Source organism: Sander vitreus, chromosome 6 (assembly GCF_031162955.1).
Source record: "Sander vitreus isolate 19-12246 chromosome 6, sanVit1, whole genome shotgun sequence".
Classification (NCBI taxonomy): domain Eukaryota; kingdom Metazoa; phylum Chordata; class Actinopteri; order Perciformes; family Percidae; genus Sander; species Sander vitreus.
The window spans coordinates 25131276-25153780 of record NC_135860.1 but is presented as its reverse complement, the minus strand read 5'-3'; the positions used below and the strand labels follow the sequence as shown (position 1 = coordinate 25153780).

The 22505-nt window shown below is 41.3% G+C and overlaps 1 protein-coding gene and 1 long non-coding RNA gene across 10 annotated transcripts in view; both read left to right on the top strand.

The window, feature by feature from the left end:
• The window catches only part of plecb (plectin b), a 158776-nt gene that overhangs the window by 55873 nt on the left and 80398 nt on the right, over positions 1–22505 (top strand). The window lies entirely within an intron of this gene.
• On the top strand, positions 13473–17206 carry LOC144519994 (uncharacterized). Its single transcript, XR_013502162.1, has 2 exons — positions 13473–15547; positions 16578–17206. It is a non-coding gene; the product is annotated as an uncharacterized LOC144519994 (long non-coding RNA).

Here is a 22505-nt window from a genome sequence, read left to right as displayed (position 1 = left end):
CTTAGTGGGTGATGCCATTAGAGTCACAAAAGCAAGTGGGTGATGTGGAACATGTTTTCATAAATCACAGAATCAGTGAGCCAGGTACTAGCCGAGAAAGCATTAGTTATATTGGTATCAGAAAATTATTTCTTAAACCTGTAATAATTAATATGTTTGGCCACTTGGGGGTGACACAAAAAGCTCTAAACACAACGTTGAAATATTCACAAACTGTTGCCTGTTAACAAATCAAGTAGCCACGCAGCAACAGTAGCATTCATTTGGAGTTTTGTTTCTATGGACCTGACATATGTAATTCCAATTCCTTCTCCTTTTCTGTTTTGTTCCCCACAAACTCCAAAACCAAACAATACCCAACCCTAATATTGACTCTAGATTCAAATGTGTGACTAGATTCACACGGTTTTCTTTAGTTTACAATAAATAAATAAATAATAAACAAATACAAATCTTAAAATCAAGTTCATAAAGTCATTTTCTTTGCATTCATTTGATTCCCATTCAAGATCCACTGGTAAGAATTGCTTTCCATTGTTAATATGTACTTAAAAACAGTTCTGAAATGCAAAATAATAGAATTTTAATCATAAATAAGATGATAAAACATGCGATTAATCGCGATTAACTATAGAAATTCAACGATTAATCGCGATTAAGAAAATTTAATCGTTTGACAGCCCTAGTTAATACACTGCATATATCTATATCTATATTTTTCTTACTACTAGTATAATGCCACTGCTACTACATTGCACATATCTGTATATGTTGTTCATACATTGTTCATATTACATAGCCATATTCATTCTGCTCTTATAACACTGCAATATATTTCTTGTCCTGCCTATGTACCACATGTCTATACTTGTATATCGCATTGTACTTTTCTGCTTTTTTTTGCACTTCTGGTTGGATGCAAACTGCATTTCGCTGTCTTTGTACTTACAAATACACTGCACAATGACAATAAAGTAATCTAATCTCCAGGTTGGGTTAATGTGTGTGTGGCGCTATGCTGCAATTTAAGAATATGTGTTAATCATTAACTGTGCACAGAACACAATCAGTTTAACACATGCTTGACTAGACAGCTTTTACATGACACCGCCATATACTGCTAAAGCTGTTATTTACACTACATGCAGGATATTATTTATTCTGCATTTTGGACTTTTAGTGGCTGTAATGCACCTGTCTGCACAAGCTTTAACCCTGCAAGCCTGATGAACGTCAGTAGACCTAATTAGATGGCCTGATTCCATTCATATACTATATATATCTTTGACACTCTTTCACTTACTGAGGCTACATCTACACTAATACGTTTTGGTTTAAACACAAATATCTTTTGCTATGTTTACGCCTCGCGTCCACAAGACACTGGTGTTTCCGAGCCCCTTAAACAGAGAATTTTGGAAACACTGCTGCCCCCGTTTTGGTTTGAAAACTCTGGGTTTGCTTTGTAGTCTGGAAGGGCACAAGCGGAGACCTTTGGAAGCGATGATGCAAGTCATTCAGTCTCATCGGTTAGGTAGGCTTACATACGTTTCAGCATGTAAGCAGTTCCACCACGTTGTCGGTCCATGCAAATAAATCACGTCTTACTCTTTCGCCATTGTTGTTATTTCTCCAATGTATTTTCTGTATTTTTTTTTAACTTAAAGAGCCATGATGTTTTAAACGCAGTGTAACGTTAGACAATCTGCATGCCCAGTGAATGCGAATGGTCATGTGATATGCGCTGTCAGACGTGTTAATATAGACAGAGATTAGTTCCGCTACTGGAGCTAAAACTCTTGTGTGGACGGAGATTGCTTTTGTCTCAAAACGCTGCTTAAAAATGAACACGTAGTAGTGTAAATGTAACCTAACACACACAACCTCTCTTTACAGTGTATTACACTAGGCCTAGTCTCGCATTGCCAGACCTTCGTCTACAGTGCTGCAGTGGAGGGTCCGGCTAGTTTACACAGCATTCCGTGATAGGAGAAAAAACCTGTTCTGGTTTATTGGCATTAAGTTAAACCAATCACAATCGTCTTGGGCGGTGCTAAGCACCGGACAGAGCCTCGGTGCCTCTGCAAAATAGCCTCGGAAAGGAACTTGTTTTGGTGGAACGTGTACGTTCAAAGCTTGTTTTAGTCGTGCAACAGAAAACTCAGATTGGACAGATAGTCTAGCTAGCTGTCTGGATTTACCCTGCAGAGATCTGAGGAACAGTTAACCATAGTCCTCACAAATCAACAGGAGATTAAAATTACAACACAAAGACAGCAGAAGGTAACGGACATCCGGCGAAAAGAGTGACATCCGGCGGATTTTCCGGTGGCACCGGAGGAATCCCAGAAGTGGAACGTTGTGGATATAGACTACACTATGCCTATCAGTGATGGCACAAAGCCATGTCACTGAGACTAAAGTGTGTGGCGTTGGTCCAGTGCATTTAATCGCTGCAGCCCCCTGTGCCTGTGTAATGTGTAATCCTGTTGCCGTTCTAAGCAGAAAAGACTTGTGTTTCTGTCACGCGGTCTTTCTTGTGTGCAAGAGAACTAAACATGCTATCCTGATACATTAGATGGTGAGAATGTTTTTTTGTCCTACACAAAGCTGCATAGAAACCTTGTGTTTAGCCTCATGCCCTAATGTGACTGCAATTTTTGAATTAAACATCTCATCTGTTACTCCAGCAGAAACACAGAGTGCTTGTGCTTTTAATTTGATCCTTTCACTCATGTTCTTTGTTCCCTTTCACATTCACGCCCTTGTTTGCCTTTGTTGCAGCTATGAACTTTTCGCACTTTTTTCTTTTAAAACTTCAGTGCGATACACACATACGCACAAACAGAGGTATTATTATGGAGGGCGGATCCGACCTATGAAGGAGGAGGGCGGGCGGGGGGGGAAATCCCATTCTGTTGATCTAAAGAGTGGGGCGTGTGTGAAAGAGCGGAGAAGGAACTTGATAGTGAGAGAAAGTTAAAGATCCGGCGTGACACGCTCAGATCAAAAAGAAGAGAGGGAGTTAGCTGTGGAGGAAAGCTGTCTGGGGGGGGGGGGTCGCTGCAGTGACTCTTGAAGTTCCAAAGGTCTTTACTGTAAATGTTCAGCATGGAGTCCTTCTGCACGAACAAAGGTAAGCCACGCTGTTGAGTACACTGCAAGTGAACAGCAGCTGAAAGGAGAGAAAGGAGACAAGGTAACGTAGCCAGGAGGTAAAGTGATACAGGTGGAGGGCAGACGGAGAGAGACATTCTGCACATGGTTCTGACTACAAAGCAGCAGCAAACACAAAACAGGTGCCCGTCTGAAGCTGTGATTACCTGTCGGTTTGGATAATATGAAGATATACTGTTCACTGTGAGACGATGGAAATGTGTCAATTGTCAGTTTTCTCCATAGCATTGAAGGAAAGCTATCCCTCAAGTGTGTCTCTGGTTGTAGTGCATGCTGCAAACCAATGAGCATGATTGCTTTATGGCAACATTGGATTTTTTGGGTCAATGGAGTGCAGTACTTTGATTTCAGCCATTTGCTGTAATTATTGAGTCTGAAACAGACATGCCAATTCAGTTGTTTAATCTGTAAAGACTTGTTTTACAGTTTTTCAATATCATAACCTGAAATAACACATATTGTGATATATTGTATACAGATCTTGATTCTGTCAAATGTGGATTTATATGGTTGCAAATAGGGCTGTGTATTGGCAAGAATCTGGCAATACGATGCGTATCACGATATATGGGTCACGATTCAATATATTGCAATATATTTCGATACCATGCGTAAGGCGATATATTGGGATTTTTTTTAACCTCTTAAGAAACGCTTGAATTTTCAAGCTTTTTGGTCTAAACGTCCTACTACAATTAAAAGTGGTACAGCTCCCATATACTTTGACACTCAGGGATGTGCCTGATATCACTGGAAAGGAAACACTCTCAAGTTTTTGTTACAAGTGTCAGTGATTCCAGGCCTTACTGACACAGAGTTACAGAGGCTAGAATGGAGGTTCTTTATTTCCGTCCAAGTCATACATCTGTAAAATTATTAAAATACACTGATGCAACCACATCTAGTGAGATACAGACAACACATGGTCATAGCCACATGTCTCAACTTACTACAGAAAAAAGCCTCCAGAAGCCAAAAGACTCAAAAATGGATTTTATAGGAATTTCCTTCTACAGATATGTCTGTGCGTTTTTCTGATTTCCATTTGAAAAGTGCAAAGAAAAAAGCCAAAAAACTGCAAAATACAACACTTATCAAATACACAAACACACCCACATCAATCATACACATACTTGAGATAACCATTTACATAAAAATATAGAAATAAGTAATTATAAATTGCTCAGGGAGTGCTCTGCATGAAAACAGTCACTGTTTGTGCTGAAACACAGAGCCAGCCATCACAGGTTTAAAATTTCAATGCCTTTCAATATGTCTATGGAATCCTCAGCTCATTGGCTAAAAGGGTAGGCGGGTCTTTTACCATGGAATTGTAACTGGCTCAAGCAAATGTCGATCTAAGGCAGCGTGACCCAGATCGAATGCCGAGCCATGATTGGGCTTCCAACGTTCTAACTCCGGTTCCCATGGACGGATTGACTTATGAGAGGTCTTGTTGGATTCCTAAGGCTTCAGAGAATAAGATGGATGCTGTCATTGGTCGTTAGACGTCTCGCGTGAGAAGAGAGACGCGTTTGAAAAGCCCGCAAGTGAAGTAGTGTTTGTATTTTTATTGTGATTCGGTCTCGTATCTCGTCGATTGTTTGTGCATAAAAGTGCAGAAAGAAGTTTACTTTAGGTAAACAATTCAGTACACAGAAAATCAAACTGCCAGTTTGGGATTGTGGTTCACAGGTTAGTGAGCAAATATTTATATGTTCAAGTAGGCCACAGTTCAGTCATAGCTACATTGTTAGCTTCTAGCAAAAAGTCAGGCACTGCTAGGCAAGGACACTAGTGGTGTGTCTCAGCATAGCCATCTGGTGGTAGGAGGTTTGAACATAACATAAACGTGAACCACTGTCTTACATGAATATTTTTGCACGTAAACAAAAAAAAAAAAATCTATATTGTGTTTTTGAAAATCGATATAGTATTGCCAAATAAAATATCGCGATACTCAAGTGTATCGATTTATTTCTTACACCCCTAGTTGCAAATATGTCAGAATACACGAAGCGTATGTTGGAATTGATTCTGTTACAGTAGATCATCCAGCAGCTACGACATTGTGCAATTGTGCGATAATGAATACATTAAATGCAGAGTATGTGTATAGCCCTAGGGGATGCATATGAGTGGACTGCTGTTCTCTATAGTGTAACGGTGAAACTGTGTTGGTGTTGGTTAATATATTTAGTGCTGAAAAAATGTTATTTATTATCATTAACAACATTAAGAATGAAGTAATTGATCAAGGAAAAATTTCAAAATATTTCCTAGTTCAAGCAGCTGAAATGTGAGGATCTGCCGCTTTTCTCTGTGTTATATCGTATGAAATATGATACACTGGGACCCTTGCCAAAAGGCACTGGCAAAAAGAACTGGAGTTAGTCCCCGGGCGACTGCGGCTGCCCACTGCTTATATGTAGGCCTATAAGATGGGTTAAATGCAGAGGACAAATCATATAATTAGGAATGACAATAAAGGGAACTCTAACATTTAACCTGATAGAAAGAATAACATCAGCAGTGGCTAATACAGTTCTGTTGAACTCCACTGAAGTGTCACTGAAACATTCCTTTTCTCCATAGTGCCTGCCTCTGTGGTTGTCACTTGATCAGTGTCTTTCACATTTTGTAGCCTAGTTGCTTTTCTTGTCTGTGCTTTGAGGGGGAACACAGAACAACGTGCTTTAAAGCCACTAATGATTGTGTGTACTGTAGTATAGCGGGCAGAGGGCCCTATTTTAACAATCTAAGCATACGGCGTGAAGCGCATGGCGCAGGTGCATTTAGGGCGTGTCCGAATCCACTTTTGCTAGTTTGACGGCGGAAAAAAGGGTCTGTGCGCCGGGCGCATGGTTCAAAAGGGCTGTACTTAGTGTCTTCATTAATTCATAGGTGTGTTTTGGTCGTACTAAAACCAATCAGAGTGTCATCTCCCATTCTCTTTAAAAGCCAGGCGTGTTTGTACCTTGGCGCATTGCTATTATGATGGCGGATTTGCACCGTAATATCTTTATTTGTAATCTTTTGCATGTTTGTGTGCTGCTGCGCTTCCCTGTGTGTGTGTGTGTGTGTGTGTGTGTGTGTGTGTGTGTGTGTGTAACAAGCATAGTGTGCGCTGTGCACGAGCCTAGGTGCATTTTACTAATCCGCTGTTAAAATAACAATGAAATGCTGCGCTATTGACTTTAGACCAGGTTTTTGTTGGTCAATGGCGCGATCACTTCCCGCAGCCTCAAGATAGCAATACGCCAAGAATGCACCTGAACACACCTTCCTGTAAGACCAGCATGCCCATGGGCGCAAAGATGGGCGCAGGTGCATTTAGGGCGTGTCCGAATCCACTTTTGCTAGTTTGACGGCGGAAAAAAAGGGTCTGTGCGCCGGGCGCATGGTTCAAAAGGGCTGTACTTAGTGTCTTCATTAATTCATAGGTGTGTTTTGGTCGTACTAAAACCAATCAGAGTGTCATCTCCCATTCTCTTTAAAAGCCAGGCGTGTTTGTACCTTGGCGCATTGCTATTATGATGGCGGATTTGCACCGTAATATCTTTATTTGTAATCTTTTGCATGTTTGTGTGCTGCTGCGCTTCCCTGTGTGTGTGTGTGTGTGTGTGTGTGTGTGTGTGTGTGTGTGTGTGTGTGTGTGTAACAAGCATAGTGTGCGCTGTGCACGAGCCTAGGTGCATTTTACTAATCCGCTGTTAAAATAACAATGAAATGCTGCGCTATTGACTTTAGACCAGGTTTTTGTTGGTCAATGGCGCGATCACTTCCCGCAGCCTCAAGATAGCAATACGCCAAGAATGCACCTGAACACACCTCCCTGTAAGACCAGCATGCCCATGGGCGCAAAGATGGGCGCAGGTGCATTTGCTATTCAAACGACGTAGGCGCTGGACGGGAAATTGACAACTGCGTCGGTCTTAGACTAGCAAAGACACTTGCGTCGGGCTTTGCGTTGCGCTGCGCCTGGTGCAAGATAGGGCGGATTAAGTTTTAATAAACAAAATTCCACTAATAATCTACTTTGTTTTCTTACAAATATTATAATAATAATTGTATTATTCGGCCGCCGATTGAAAGCAGAGATTGTAACTCAAACCACTGTATATTTAATACAAGCTTTTACATGCAGCAGTTGTCCACAAAGGCCCCTGTTAAGGTGTCTAAACTCTTTTTCTGAAACTCTAGCCAGCATATGAACTGTCATCTGTTGAAATGTTGCACACCTCACAGCTTTGATAAAAATAATTAAACAAAATATGATGCAATTCTAGGATTTAAGCAAAGGCTATAAAACAGTCCAAGTACAGAAAATCCTACAAAATGATGTTGCAGTCCTTTACTCACTGTTTGACTGATCTTCTGTGAGTGCAGTACTAAAACAGCACAGACATAACCACTAATGATGCACTACCACTCACTGTTTCAATGTACTGCATTAACCTCTGAGCTCATAATGCCGCATCAAAGATGGATTAAACCTCTCGAGGCGTAACTCAGTAGTGAATGGATGCTGACTGTGACCATGTGGTCTGAGAGAGATTTACTGTGTTGTCTTCACTTGCGGCTCCCTAATTTGCCAGTTTATGTCCGTGTTTCAGCAGCCTCAGCGGTACAGCATATTACCCCTGCGTTTGCTCTGCTGAGTGCGATGTTGCCGGGCTGCTGCCTCTCAGTCCAGAGCCCACAGAGAATGGATTTTTCTCTCACTCAAAGGGCCTTTTGCTGTCCCACTCACTGAGATTACCGAGGAAGAATTTCCCACTGAGCTTCCATCAGGCCGCAGCACGATTCAAAGACCTCCCACAGAGTGAGAAGAAGTAGTGTACTGTGTGTTACTGTCTGGCAGTGACCAGTGTTCCCAACACTGCAGCGCAACCGAGAGGAAAAGCCAGGGGAAGATTTCTGAGGCTGGATTCACTGGTGGAACGTGTGTTTGTTGTTGTTGTTGTTGTTGTTGTTGGAGGACAGGGGAAGATTGCAGTCTTCACCCCTAGTGGGCAACCAGAGACTAATGCAGTGGCAGCTTTTACTGCATAATCACACTATAATTGACTAAAAATGACTGAAACGGATCTTTTCATTACTTTCACTCTGGCCTATAATATTGGTGTGGACACACAGTAACCTATCATTTCTCTTTTTGTAGAACTCGGGTCTTTGACAAAATAATAAAGTGTCCCTCCAACTATACACATAAAGGTTGTTTTATTTGCCATAGGTACAGTAGTTCTATTCAGTCTGTGAAAACAATGTATAATTGTCTTTCTAAAATCTGAGAATTGAGTCTGATGATGTCACCAGGGTCATTTTGAGTTAGGCTTAAAACTTCAAACACATATTTATCAGGAAACCTGAGTTATAAATTGAGTTTGAACTGTCAAGGGGAAATCTATTGCCTGACTCTATTGAGCTGCATTATGGGAATTGTGGGATCCAGTGTTTTAAAGTTTGACAGTAGGGACTTAAAGTCAGGATATCTTGACCTCTGCTTCTTTGAATTAAACAACTTGTTTGTATATATAAATCTGGCTCTTTCAAGTCCTTCAACTTGATAGAAGTACAGTACTAAATATCTGGAGTACCCCTTTAACACAAAGTCCACTTACTAGCTTTTTCCAGAGCTTTTAACCACATCTCACAGTCTTTATCAGCAGAAGGAGCTTGCAGTGAACAGCACACTCTTCATTGACAGACCATCTGAAAAGTAAAATGTGGCCTTAAAATAAAATATGTTTTATATCTATGAATGATACAGCCATGTTTCCTTTGACGCTGGTTGGATGCCATCTCATGACAAATGTAATGGCTTTATAAAATAATGCTTCCTTGACCCCTAATGTTGTCCTGGATACACATTAATATGTCACTGTCTGGCAGCAGACTGTCCATCCGGGAAATGTGACCATGGGATGTTCCAGAGGAGCGTCTGACTGCTCTTTCAGCATGCTTCCTCTCACATCCTGTTGTTCTGTGTTTAATATCTATTTGATGAATTCCCAATCCTAAACATGACACGTGATTCTGGCAGTACATGTCAGTTATCATTATAGCACATTGGACACAAGGCAACTTTGTACTTTTTCTGCAACAAAAGGTAGGCAAGCATTCAAGTAGACTTTTGAAACGTTGTTACCTATAATGATGTGACATTATGTCTGTGACTATAGACTTCTCCATACTGAGCAGTAGAGATGCTAATGAGCCATTGTTAGTGACTCCTGTCACACTGCAGTTTGAGAGTTTTTTTTTTGTTTCTCTTCATGTTGACTTGTCACTTCTGTGCACCAATTTCCCGCCGTACAAACTACTTAATGTTGCATCTATGGTTTGACATATTGATGGAAATGGGAATTATTGATTAGTCAGTTGATGGACGTAAAATGTATTTTCAGCAATTCTGACTATGAATTGTTTAAGTGAGCTTTTTCAATCAAACACTGTTGGTCAAACAAGTAATGTGAAGACGTCACCAGAAGCCTGTACTACGAAGCAAGATTTGGCGTTATTAACGGGGTAACTTCAGGTTCAACCCAGGGTTCTGTGTATCACGACGGTGGATCACTTGTTACCGGGTTCAATCGCCGTGGTAACTTATGCTGAACACCTAACCTGGTCAGGAGCAGGTTATGTTGGAGATTAGAAATCAACCGGTGTAAAAGCACCGCCTACTGACCAATCAATACTCAATTGATACGCCGTCACCGTTCTCAGAAGATCAGGAGGAGCTCGGTAGAGAGAGAGAGAGAGAGAGAGAGAGAGAATAATAATAAAAGTTAAAATATTTAGAGACTGACAACCCCGTTAACATTCCCTGATGGTATCTTTATGAAAAACATAGATTTTCAGTGGAGGGAATTACGTAGGCCTATAGGCTATTTATCGGCTTGTTGAGCCATGTGTTGCCAATGCGCACATCGGTTTGAATTATGTTTTTATATCATTCATTTACTCTCACGATGGCTTACCACTGCCAGGGTTGCAACTGAAATAATAGGCTAAAGCAACGACAGTTTATGGAAAGCACAAGTGTAATTATGGTCAGATCTTGTGCCTGACTGATGGAGAAGTGATATTGATATTTGTGATTTATGCATTTACAGCGTCGGCAATTTTTTTGCCAGCTTTCCTCCTGTTTTAGGAAGCAACGACTGTTTTGCCTGCAAAACCGTGTCTGTGTTCTTCATATTTATGTAGAATTATAGTTCGCTCTTCTTGTGTAAAATATGTAATCTGGTAGATGTTTGCGATTGGTCATGCCGTGCAAACACCGCCTCGTCGCTGGATTGAGAAACCTGGGTTGAATGAACTAGTTGTGAAACATTCTCCACTGCTGATTCAAACAAAGTCAGTTTTATTTTTGCTTTATTAATCACCGGCTAAATTGACTAGTAACTTTACAATGTTACCTGCCAATGGTCACTTTTATCCGCATTTGGCTGGTTGGCGGGTGTCTATTTAAAGGCCTGGTTGCAACCCTATGCTTCATCATCGGCTGTGATTTCAACTGAAAATATTTTGCACTTTCACTTAAATATGGGTCTAGAATAGTTTTAAATATCTATATTCAAACCCGATCCTTATTGTCCTATCTTTTTTTTATTTTGTATATGAATTGGTCATATAGTATGTCTGGAATGAAGTAGTTAGGTAATTGGATTCTTGTTTATCCAGGTGTAACACCCTTAAAATAAGTCACAGAATTTAAAGCATTTATCAACAAGGGATAAAAAATAATGTCAATCAATAAAAACTTAAAACCTGCCCACTAAAAGGTTATTATACTCACGGTAACCTCATAATTCATGTATGAGATTTACCATAAATATTGAACATGAACACTTGCGACAGTCAGCTGTTGAAATCCAATACCAAAAGTTAGACAGGTCCTTTTTAGAATGTGATATTTCCAGACTGTCATGAGGTGATGATTTAACACCGTGTTGCTTACACATAAGAAACACTAGCAGGGCTGATGGTTGGTAGCCGGTGTTCATATGAAACTCCCATGTACAGGAAACTACTTGTACTTCTGTGGGGCGTGTCCTACACAGTAGCAGGGCGATGTGGGTGGCAGAGTGGAAAGACCCCAGGGTGAAGGACAGCTGTAAAATCTGATCCTTTCATCTGAAATACTTAAGGTTTCTGGAACATATTTAAGGTTTTAACAGTTTTCTACCAAATCTGAAAAATCTGTGTCCTTATTGAGAATTGTCGTACTAGTGATTCCTTGGTCCAAAATATTCCATTTGTTAGGACATAATTAAGTCAAACTGCATTTGAGTATTATACGCCATATAAATGGACTAACTTGCAGAGTCTACGAACAGCCTGATTCCATTTAATCACTTTAAATGTCTTCTTTATGAGTCCATGTATTCTGAATGTACAGTAGATGTGCACTTTGAGTTGTTTATCATTCTGTAATTGTTTTATGTATGTACTGTGTGTTTCAACTGTATATTATATATTGTTTACTATGTTCAGTATTTTAAGTAACTATGTATTGCAATTTTATATGCCATGCAATCAGGGCATCGTTGGAAATGAGAGCTTGCTCTCAAGCTTGTCAATGTTGTGATGATGAAAAGCAAATATGGCAACTTCTAAAATAATCAGTTTAGACACCAGATCAGGTTGTGAATATTCAGGACCAATGCTCCCTTTACACATATAGTGAGCCGGCGTTTGAGGAACCAGACACTGGCCAAATAATTATGATGTCTTGCACATTATCAGTCATTGTCTCAGTTTGTCCACATGACTTATTGTATATACCATAAATGAGAATGGTCGATTTGGAAGGCAAGGAATTTTTAAATAGCGTGTAGCGAGTATGGTGAGCACTTTGTAATGGGTCGTCATGCTTTTCCGACACCCAAACTTGCTTTTCTTCCACTTGTCCAGTAGATGGTGATATTAGCCAGTTAACTTGAGCTTGCCTCCTGGACGTGTTCTTCATATCCAGGGATTTTTCTTGCTTAATCCTCTGTGCAACAGGATTCACAAGATCACAATCTCCTCTCCTCTCTCTCTCTCTCTCTCTCTCTCTCTCTCTCTCTCTCTCTCTCTCTCTTGTGCAGACTTCAGCACACATAAACTTACCTAAAGCTTCAGGCGTGATGATGTATTTGTAACTCAGCTCTTTGGCAGACAGTATTAAAACCAGAGTGTTTCAGCATGTGGAGAAAAATGCACTCTTGTCTCTGCTAATGCAACACACTTGAAAGACCAGTTTCTCTTTTGTCTATTATTTAACCCTCCTTTGTCTATAAGAGATGTAGTGGAGCGTATACAGTACATGGACTTTACGGATTTTTATGTTTTGTTATATAATGTGTAGCTTACTTATATATTTATTTTATTTTATACTGATTATACTAATTCTTTGTCTGTCTGTCTGTTTTTCAGGTGAGTGCCTCTTCTTCTCTGGTGTCATTTTTGGAAGATGGTCTGGAACACCTGCTTATCTGAACCAATAAGTACTGCATGAATTAAAGCCTTTATGAAAGAGATGGCTGTTGAATGTTTGAGCTTGAGTGTCACATCTGTCCAAATGACAGGGTTGCATTACTAGTTCAGTGATAGTTTTTTTTGTACTGCACACTTAAAACACTCACTTCAGCACGTGTTTTTTTTTTGTTGTTTTTTTTTCGCTGTCTTGAAAGAGATCTCATAAATCGGAGGGTCAAGACCTGCCCTCATAGGCCCTCGTTTTCCTCACAGGTACATCTGGAACCCTTTACACCCAGTTTGATAAACCAGTGGAGGGGCTGTAACACCTGGCTGTAGCTTGGCCCCCATAACAGTGCAGGTCACTTCACAGTTTTGCTTTAAGTTTAGAACTCATGTGTCACAGAATGGATGACCAGTGGCTGGCCCATTAAGGGAAAGTATGTTTTCTTACAGTGTTTAAAGAGTCGTTGAGACTCTGTTGGGGGGCTACTTACAGTATGTGAAAACAGTTGATAAGAGGAGAAATACCGTAAATTGTTGCTGAAATGAATGTGTGGGATGAAAGGGTGGGGTGGGGGCAAACAATGCTAGCTCAGTTACTCTGAACTTTACTCATAAAGCAAAAATGCCAATAACGTGTGTGGGTGTGTGGGTCACATTTCTTCACCTGAGGGTGAGTAATTACTACCGCCGAGACCTTGTCACACCTTTACAAAGCGAGGTAGATCATTGTTAAAGGTGACCCTGACTGGTTTGTTTTTTTTATTCAATGGCGTTATTACATTCATTTGATACCGTAATATGTCTAATTTTCTCCACATTTCTGGGAAGCAGCTTTTGCTGGCAGGCTTCGGATTTGCCACAAGAATGTACTGTTCAAGGGCGCCCCATGTACCAAGGCTCAGTCCTCACGGCAGCGGCCCGGGTTCGAGCCCGACCCCATTGCCTTTTGCTACATGTCATCCCCCCTCTCTCGTTCTCCCTGTTCCTGGCTTAAGCCGTCCTGTGAAATAAAGGACTACAAATTCCTCCCACAAAATAATCTTGAAGTGTATTGCTCGCAAGCCACACAACTGGCCCCACACCTTTTACCAGTACATTCATTAATGGATTCATTACAGTAATCAAGCCTTTATACAGCCTTATCTTCCTGCTTCGTACAGTGCAGACGCTTTGCTGCTTGCTCCTGCCTCTGCTTGCATATCTCTGCTGATAATCTTGCTTTTCCTCTGAGAGAAACTATGAGCAGCGGCTCTTGGATACTTATAAATCATTGGACTATAAATTTTTTGTAGACATAGTAGGCTATTGCCATATTTCAACATTTTTCTGCGTGAGCGTGGCCTACCAATAGCTCAAGCCTGTCCTAAAGTGACTGTAGCTAAAGCTAATTAGCAGCAAGATGCCTCCCTTCTCCATGGAGGACTACTACAAACTCCTTCAGAAGATTGCAGTTCTGGAAACCAAAATTTACCGGTTAGAAGTAAACGTGGAAGTGAACGGATCATGTGGAAATGACGCCACTTTACCATTGACCCAAAACAATGGACAAAAACATGCCAACACACGGCTAACTAGCACCAGCAAGACTACAAACAAACAGCAGGGCTGTGGAATGGGTAATAAATCAACAAGTGGTAGTCCTCCCTGGAACTCTTTAGGTGCAAAGCCTAAGAGTAAATCATTTTCCTGGGAAATGGGAGGACGACTAACGGGCAGGGCACAGCGCCCTGAGATTTGTGATACGACCGGCTGGCCTGCATTATCATCCAGGCAGGCCACCACAGGACACAGCCGTGGACAGCTGCAAAAGGGAGAATTAGCAACAAAATGCCTCCCCAACAACTGAGTGTGCAGGTGGAGAACAGATTTGCTCCTCTGCTGCAGGACCCTGGACATGACCTGGATTGCGTCTCATCGTCACACAGGACTTTACAAAGGACTGAGAGCAACTCAGAAAGTAAAAAGCTACAGGGAAAGCTAACGACTGGGCAACAAACTCTGATTGTGGGTGACTCTGCTGTAAAAGACATAACAAGCAGTAAAAACACCAAAATACTACTGTTTTCCCAAAGACATGGTGTCTGACTTGGCCCAAAGAATCCCGGATATCGTGGCAGCACACCCAACTGTGAAGAACATTATACTGCATATAGGGTCACATGATGTTGTTAAGCAAGAGTCTGAAGTGCTGAATTGAGACTTTATGAATCTGCTGAACACAGTTAGCTCCCTAAACGCGAAGGTGTTTATCAGTGGCCCTGTACCGCCAGTCAGAAGAGGAGCTGAGAGATTCGGCAGACTGTTGGCACTGAACCGATGGCTTTCAACTGCATGTACCGTCCACTCTCTGCGGTTCATTGACAATTTTAACATTTTCTGGGACCGCAGACATCTTTTTAAAGCAGATGGACTTTTCCTTAACAAGCCAGGAGTAAAGCTGTTCACCTCTAGCCTACTTTACTTTCTACACCACCATCTACTCCCTCGGCCAAGGACACGAGACAAGATAAATCAACACAAACAAAACAAGAGGAAGACACAACAAAGTGCGGCAGTGATCCACCACAGCCCCACCTGAGCAAAGATTTGACCATGGAGGACCACAGAACGGAGACGAGAAATCTCAACCCCCCTTTTCACTCATTCAACACTCCTCAAACCCCCTTACCAACCCCGACGCCTTTGAGGATCCATCGCTCTCCCCATCCGCCTTTTCCCCTGTTTCCCCCTGCCACATGTTGGGGTTCACTGACCGGATGGAGCAGCTGGTAGATGCTGGAATCAAGTTTGCCCCACTACCTTCTCAAATCATTCGCCCCCAGCGTCAAACTGACCCTGTTTTGACTGAACCGCTGAAAGTAAAACGCCAGGCAACTCCTTCTCCCCAGACTGATAAGTATGCTTGTGTACAAAATTAAACTTTAACTGATATGTGCTGGGCCCAGGCTGCATGCCTAGTGGCACTCATGACTCTTTCCAGGACAAGCCTGGGCCCTGTGTATTCAATTCTTCGTCAATCAATGTTGTGATAGGTAATAGAAAAAGAATGGTGAATCCGCTAAGTAAGAAAAAGAAGCACTTAACTGCCAACTTAGCAAATTTAGCATCCATTCCTCGTCAGCTACAGCCTGTCCCAAAAACGAGACAAATAATTATTTTAACACACTAACCACAGCACTGAGACAGCTCTTGTTAAAGTCTTTAATGACAGCCACTTAAACACAGATAGTGGCAAAATTTCAGTCTTGGTACTACTTGATCTCAGTGCTGCATTTGATATGGTCGACCATGACATATTACTAGACCGATTGGAAAACTGGGTTGGCATTTCTGGCTCAGTACTAAAGTGGTTTGAGTCTTATTTAAAGAATAGGGACTACTTTGTGTCTATAGGGAATTATACATCTGAGCATACAAATATGACGTGCAGAGTTCCCCAAGGCTCCGTTCTGGGGCCTCTCCTGTTTAACATCTACATGCTTCCACTGGCTCAAATTATGGAAAACAATAAAATAAGTGACCATAGTTATGCGGATGACACACAAATTTATATAACCTTATCGCCAGGGGACTATAGTCCAATACAACAACTGACTAAGTGCATTGAACAAATTAACGACTGGATGTGCCAGAACTTTCTTAAATTAAATGATGAAAAAACTGAGTTGGTTGTTTTTGGAGCAAAGGAGGAACGATTAAAAGTCAGCACTCAGCTTCAAACGATAATGTTAAAAACAACAGACAAAGCCAGAAATCTTGGTGTAGTCATGGACTCAGACCTGAATTTTATATAATTACAAAGTCAGCCTATTACCACCTTAAAAATATATCAAGGGTTAAAGGACTTATGTGTCAGCAGGATTTGGAAAAACTTGTCCATGCTTTTATCTTCAGTAGACTTGACTACTGTAACGGTGTCTTTACAGGTCTCCCTAAAAAATCAATCAGACAGCTGCAGCTGATTCAGAACGCTGCTGCTCGAGTCCTCACTAAGACCAAGAGAGTGGATCACATCATTCCAGTTCTGAAGTCTCTACACTGGCTTCCAGTGCCTCAAATAATTGATTTCAAAATACTTTTGCTGGTTTATAAATCACTAAACGGTTTAGGGCCAAAATACATTTCTGATCTGCTACTACACTATGAACCACCCAGACCTCTCAGGTCGTCTGGGACAGGTCTGCTTGTTGTCCCCAGAGTCAGAACTAAACAGGGGGAAGCAGCATTTAGTTTTTATGCTCCACATATCTGGAACAAACTCCCAGAAAACTGCAGGTCTGCTGCAAATCTTTTTGATGTTGCCTTTCTTTAAATAACTGTTCATTTCTTATACTGAAGCTGCATTGTTGACACTGTATAACAATCTATATAAGCATATAAAGAGAAATTCCTATTTTATCTGCTTTTATATATTTAACTGTTTTAACTGCTCTTCAATGTTTAATTTCTTATACTGCACTGTACAACTGTTTTAATCTGTTTTCATGTAAAGCACTTTGAATTGCCCTGTTGCTGAAATGTGCTATACAAATAAAGCTGCCTTGCCTTGCCTTGACTGAAGACTTTAAAAGCTCAAGAATGTACCATGAGACAAAGTTGGAAAAACATTAAGCAACTCTCAGAGTTCTCAGGAGAGTAACCTGATATTCTGCTGTTTTTTCCCCACATGGGGCCACACATTCTGTAGGACAAACTGTTAATATACTCTCTCCATGCCTGTTCTGTGGGCTTTCATATAAGAGTTGTTTGAGGCTTTTTTTGTGTGCCAGTAGTGGTAAATGACTGCACTGTACTGTATGGTTCAGTGTTGGAGCAGCTTCGGTCCCGCTCACTGGTTTTTATTACACTTTGGAAAGGGAAGCTGCCAATTGTTTGGACTGTTATTCTCTCTTTAAAGGAAGCAGTTTTAGTTGTAGGTGTCACAGTGGAAAAACAGGATGTGGAGCCAGTCCAGCCATGCTGATAAGAATAAGCAATAAGGACAGTCAAATGCCATCTCTTGCAGCAGTGAGGACACTTGAATTGTGGGTGGGGTTGTGTCCCGGCACATGAAAAGCCTTTATAAAATAAGATTAGCTGATATCACGAGTTAAAGAGAAACTCAATCATGTGGCTTAGCATAGGTGTTTATTATTTATTCCAGTGTATTGTACTTTAAACATGCACTGTAACAGTGAACACCTGATATTTTATTAATCCAGCAGCGCTGGGTGTGGTGTAGTATTTCCCAGCGTTCGTGCCTTGGACTCCTTCCAGTCTCACAGACAATTATGTGCGACAAAACAACAACCCTGTGGGCATTATTAGAACTTAATGATGCAAAGTAATCAATTCTCAAATCTCACTCTACCCACTGGGGGAAGCTTTGTACCTGCCTGATAAATGATCAGTGTTGTGTTGTTATTGTGGTATAGTCGCAAGCACAGCCTCAGTATCATGCCATATAAGTTGTTTTCCCTACCATTTTAAGACTTAGGCGCAGCACCTAAGCTGAGTGAATGAAAAGTCAATGTGAGCATAACAATTGACTAAATGACTTTTCTCAGATCTAATGATTGTAGTTGGTCCCCAGTGGACTTCTAATGTGAAAAATGTAACATTTTCTTGAGGGAGGACCCCTCCAAACCCTCTGTCAAATATCTGCACCTAACTCTTCCACAAACCTAGGGAAAACACTGCACATAGGTGCATATTTATGTCACATTGTTGCATGAACGGACATGCTGGGTACACTTTTTAGTGTTTTCTATACTCTAATAATTATACTCTACTTCAGAGGTGCTGTCATTTAGACAGCCAGAGGATTCCTGAAGTGCATGGAGTACAGAGTGGTTAGAAAGAGAGAAAAAAAACTTGCACAGGGAATGTGTTCATGACTTATGTGTTATTTCTGCAGGGTGATTGTTGGTCACATTCATGTCTGATTCTGGTTGACTTCATACCTGTCTGCTAGGGTGGTACCCTGTTTTGGTCTCTCAGCGCATGGAATGATAGGATTTCAGGAAGTAAAGTCTTGCTTTTTCTGCATCAGATCAAACACACTTCAGATTCCCCAAAGGTCGCTTTGACACAGAGTCTTGATACTTTCTAGCAAATGAAAAATCTTTTCTTTCAGAACTACAGTCAAAAGAGCAGCGGCACAAATAAAAAAAAAAAATGCCATGGCTGTTGCGATTCTTCCCCACATGATGGTGTTACAAGAGCCCTCTTGTGGGTGGTTCAGCTCAGTGAAACGCCAGTTTCTGAAATGTTACAGAGAATAATGATGATGATGAGTCACCGCTGTCTGAAACTAGACTTCAAAGCCGTGGGAGAATAGGCTTTTTCTGTCCTCAGCCACAAACACACTAAGTAAGTTTACAGCAAGGCTTTCTTTTGTGAAAGAAGCAGCCCATGTAGTCATTATTTTCTCTCCACTCTGAGGAAAGAAAGAATGCAACTTATTCATTCTCTCCAGATGGAGGGGTTTTATAGGTGGAGGATAATAAATCACGTGTGTGTGTGTGTGTCTGTCTGTCTGTCTGTCTGTCTGTCTGTCTTTTTTGCATGAGGAGTCACCTGTATTGTGTTTGCCTGTGTATGCTATTAGAGGATGATTGTCAGGATGCCTATCTAAAAATAAAGCTCAGCCTCTTCAGTTTCCGCACATTGTGGCAGCCAGTCAGGAAAGCCAGAGTCCGGATCCTGTGTCAAGTTGTGTTGTTTGATAGCTGGTTGCCCTTGGCAGCAGCAGTAAACCCACGTTCTTCTGAGACCTCAACCGTGGACAGCACATGGTATTTGCCTAACCTGTGGGCTGCGTCGTTACAGCAACCAAAGCCCAGCATGGCCACACCCATGTGTGGTTTGCAGACGCTGACTCATCGGGCAGATATTCAAATACATTTTTTTATTTATTTTTTATTTCATTCCTTAAATGTGACATTGTTACATTGTTCGTGACATTTTCACATGCATGCAGATGTTTCCTCTATTGTGTTTTTTCATACAAACACCGTTAAAGAGGAAGGAATGAGCTTTCCCATTCATGGCATAAGTCTGTGTCTCTGTGTGGCACAAACCGGCTAGTGCCTGCTGGCACTGCCTGGCCTGCCGCTCCCTACAGCCATTTTATACCCTCCTCACCAGCCAGACTGGAGCTCCATTTTGTGAGGGTCGACTTCCGTTTAAATGTAATTTCAAATCACTGGTTCTTAAAAAATAGGTTGACAGCTGTTCGAGTTTGTTGTCATACAATATTCAGTATGTACATTGAAAATAGTTTTTTGGTTAATAATTCCTGGCCATGAAAAAATCCTTTTAATGTGAGAAGTGGGACGTAGTGTAACTTCCACAGTCCTCATTCAAAGCATGCAAAGATTAAATTCAAAGTCTAGCCATACGAGTCAGGGTTAGCCAAATAAAGTTGGCATCTGAAGTTACAGTCTTTATCTCATAATGTTTCCTGGAGAGTGTTTCCTTGTTGAGTGTCAGTGGAGGGACACGAAGAGGGAATGTCGAATAAAAAGTCTGTCATTTTGGGAGATACTTATGAGTTTCAGCTGAACTCGCTGCATGCAATTGTGCACAGAATGAAGACTGTGGATTTTGTCCCTCATCTCTTGCATTGGCCGTGGTTCCAACTCCAACCTGTGGCCCTTTGCTGCATGTCACTCCCCCTCTCTCTTTTGCTCTCTATCTCTCTCTCACTCTCTCTTCAGCTGTCCTTGTTGTATATTTAGTTGCAGCACTGCGTTGCCGATGTGTTCAAAAGGTCAACTTTGTTGACACTGTTCTTGATTATAAAAAGTTTATTACATCAAGGATTTCAGCATCATGACGGATCCTGCAGAACCCGGAGAGTACAAAGCCAATATGCACTCTGTCTTGCTGCAGCAAGAACATGGCTTATAAGGGGTACGTTTAGGTAACATGTTAGATAAAGTAAATAGATGTGAGTTGGCAAGTAAAGGTCTGAGTCCCTTTGAGGTCAGAGTCTCTTTGGGGGGCTCCAACACTACACATAAAATCATTGATCCCACTCAGCCCCCAATCACAGAATCACATAAAACATCCTCTTCAACACATCACTCCACTGAGAGGAAAATCATTAAACTTACTTCACTAACACAGTGCTCATTATGTCTCAGCACATTTGAGCTTTATACAAACTTTAACCTTATAGGCTCTTCAGATACTACATCCTATAAATAAAGGCCTAAAATGCCCAAAAAATTATCTTAAAAAAAAGGTCTCTTCATGGCCAATATGGACAGGAGGAATCATTACAGCAACCAATAACTCTTGCAAAGTACATATAATCAAGCAAGTATTGTATTAAGAAAGACGTGTGAACCTAACCTTTAAGAGAATTGTGTGTGTGTGTGTGTGTGTGTGTGTGTGTGTGTGTGTGTGTGTGTGAGTGTGAAGTAAGGCTTCTATGTTGAAAATCCTCACTTGATTATCTTGTCATGTATGTCAAGACTCCTTAAGTCAAGGATGAAGACAGGGGCATCTGTGTCATTTTCACACAACCATCGAAAATGTATTGAAAGAAGGATTATGTTCTGACAGGTGACCAAGTACTGCAGTATATGCCTGTTCAGTCTTAGCTTTATCTCTTGGTCGTACCCTTCAGGGCCAACTGCACTGATGCCAGAACTGATAAAGACCCAACAGCATTAGCTGTTATCTATGATCTCACAGATCTTGATATGTGGTTTCACATGTTGCACATTGAAAGGAAATTTGCATTGGATCTCTACATGGTGTTCTTTGCGGTTCACTAATACTTTGCTCCAGTTCTAAGATTAACTCTCACTTCTTTTAGGACTTAAAAAAAGCTTAATTGCTCCCATTAAACCAATGAATAAGTATGCAAGAGACAAAGCCAGAGTTGTTTTTGGGTTTCTTTTGGATGCCTTGGCAGTGCCTTTTTTTGAAGTTCTTTTGTCTTCTGCCTTTCTCTATCTACTTTTCTTGTCCTCCCTTTTCTTCTGTCCACCCTTCATCTTAATCTCTGGGGTTGTAATTTGCGATGTTTCTTGAACAAGACACCCAGTGTGTATCTCCCAGTTAGCTGTTGGAAAAAAAGCGTGGGCTACTTTGAATGTATGGGACATGGAGCAGGGTCTCCCGGGCAGCAGAGAGGATGTGTCCAGCCTGGCAAGGCCCTCAGATTTATGGTGTACATGTTCCTCTGCATTTATGGGCCACAGATGAAAAGATTCCCTTGTTCTTTTTTTCACAAACACCCTCCCTACCCTGAATGTACCCCTCCACTCCCATTCCTTCTCTCTTTTAGACCCATCTTGTATGCCATGTTGTTCTGCTGGATGGGCAGTGGGTCTCACAAGAGGGTAAAATAAAGGAGTAGCGGTGTGGTTTTGACTGGGTGGTGAAATCAGAAAGAAGGTGTTGTGTTTTGTCGTAGCCACTGAGGCCTTTGTGAAGTGTATTAGATCAAAGCAGCATGGACAGAGGAGATCCTCTTGGAGATCGGTTCTGGCTCAGCCCAAAGAAAGGTAAGTGGCATACATGGATTGATCACGATATGATACAGGAAAAGGAGGCAGGATGATTGCCAGCATTGGTCAAATGAATGTTCATGTCATGAAGAGGTGTGGCCGCATATAGACAACTCGTTTTTTCACATCATCGGGAGAGTAAAATAGGGCGTTGTGCAACGTTGTATGCATAGTTAAGCTTTTTCTAGCTTCTAAATGGTGTAATACATCTATTGCATGCTGATTCTAAACCTGGCTGCCGTTTAGCTGAGCTGGCTCTCACAGGAGAAAGAACAAGAGAGGGCTGGTTTGAATTTTCTGTCCAGATCTCACTGCTGGAACTTGTTTAGAACACAAAGCGGTTTTGTA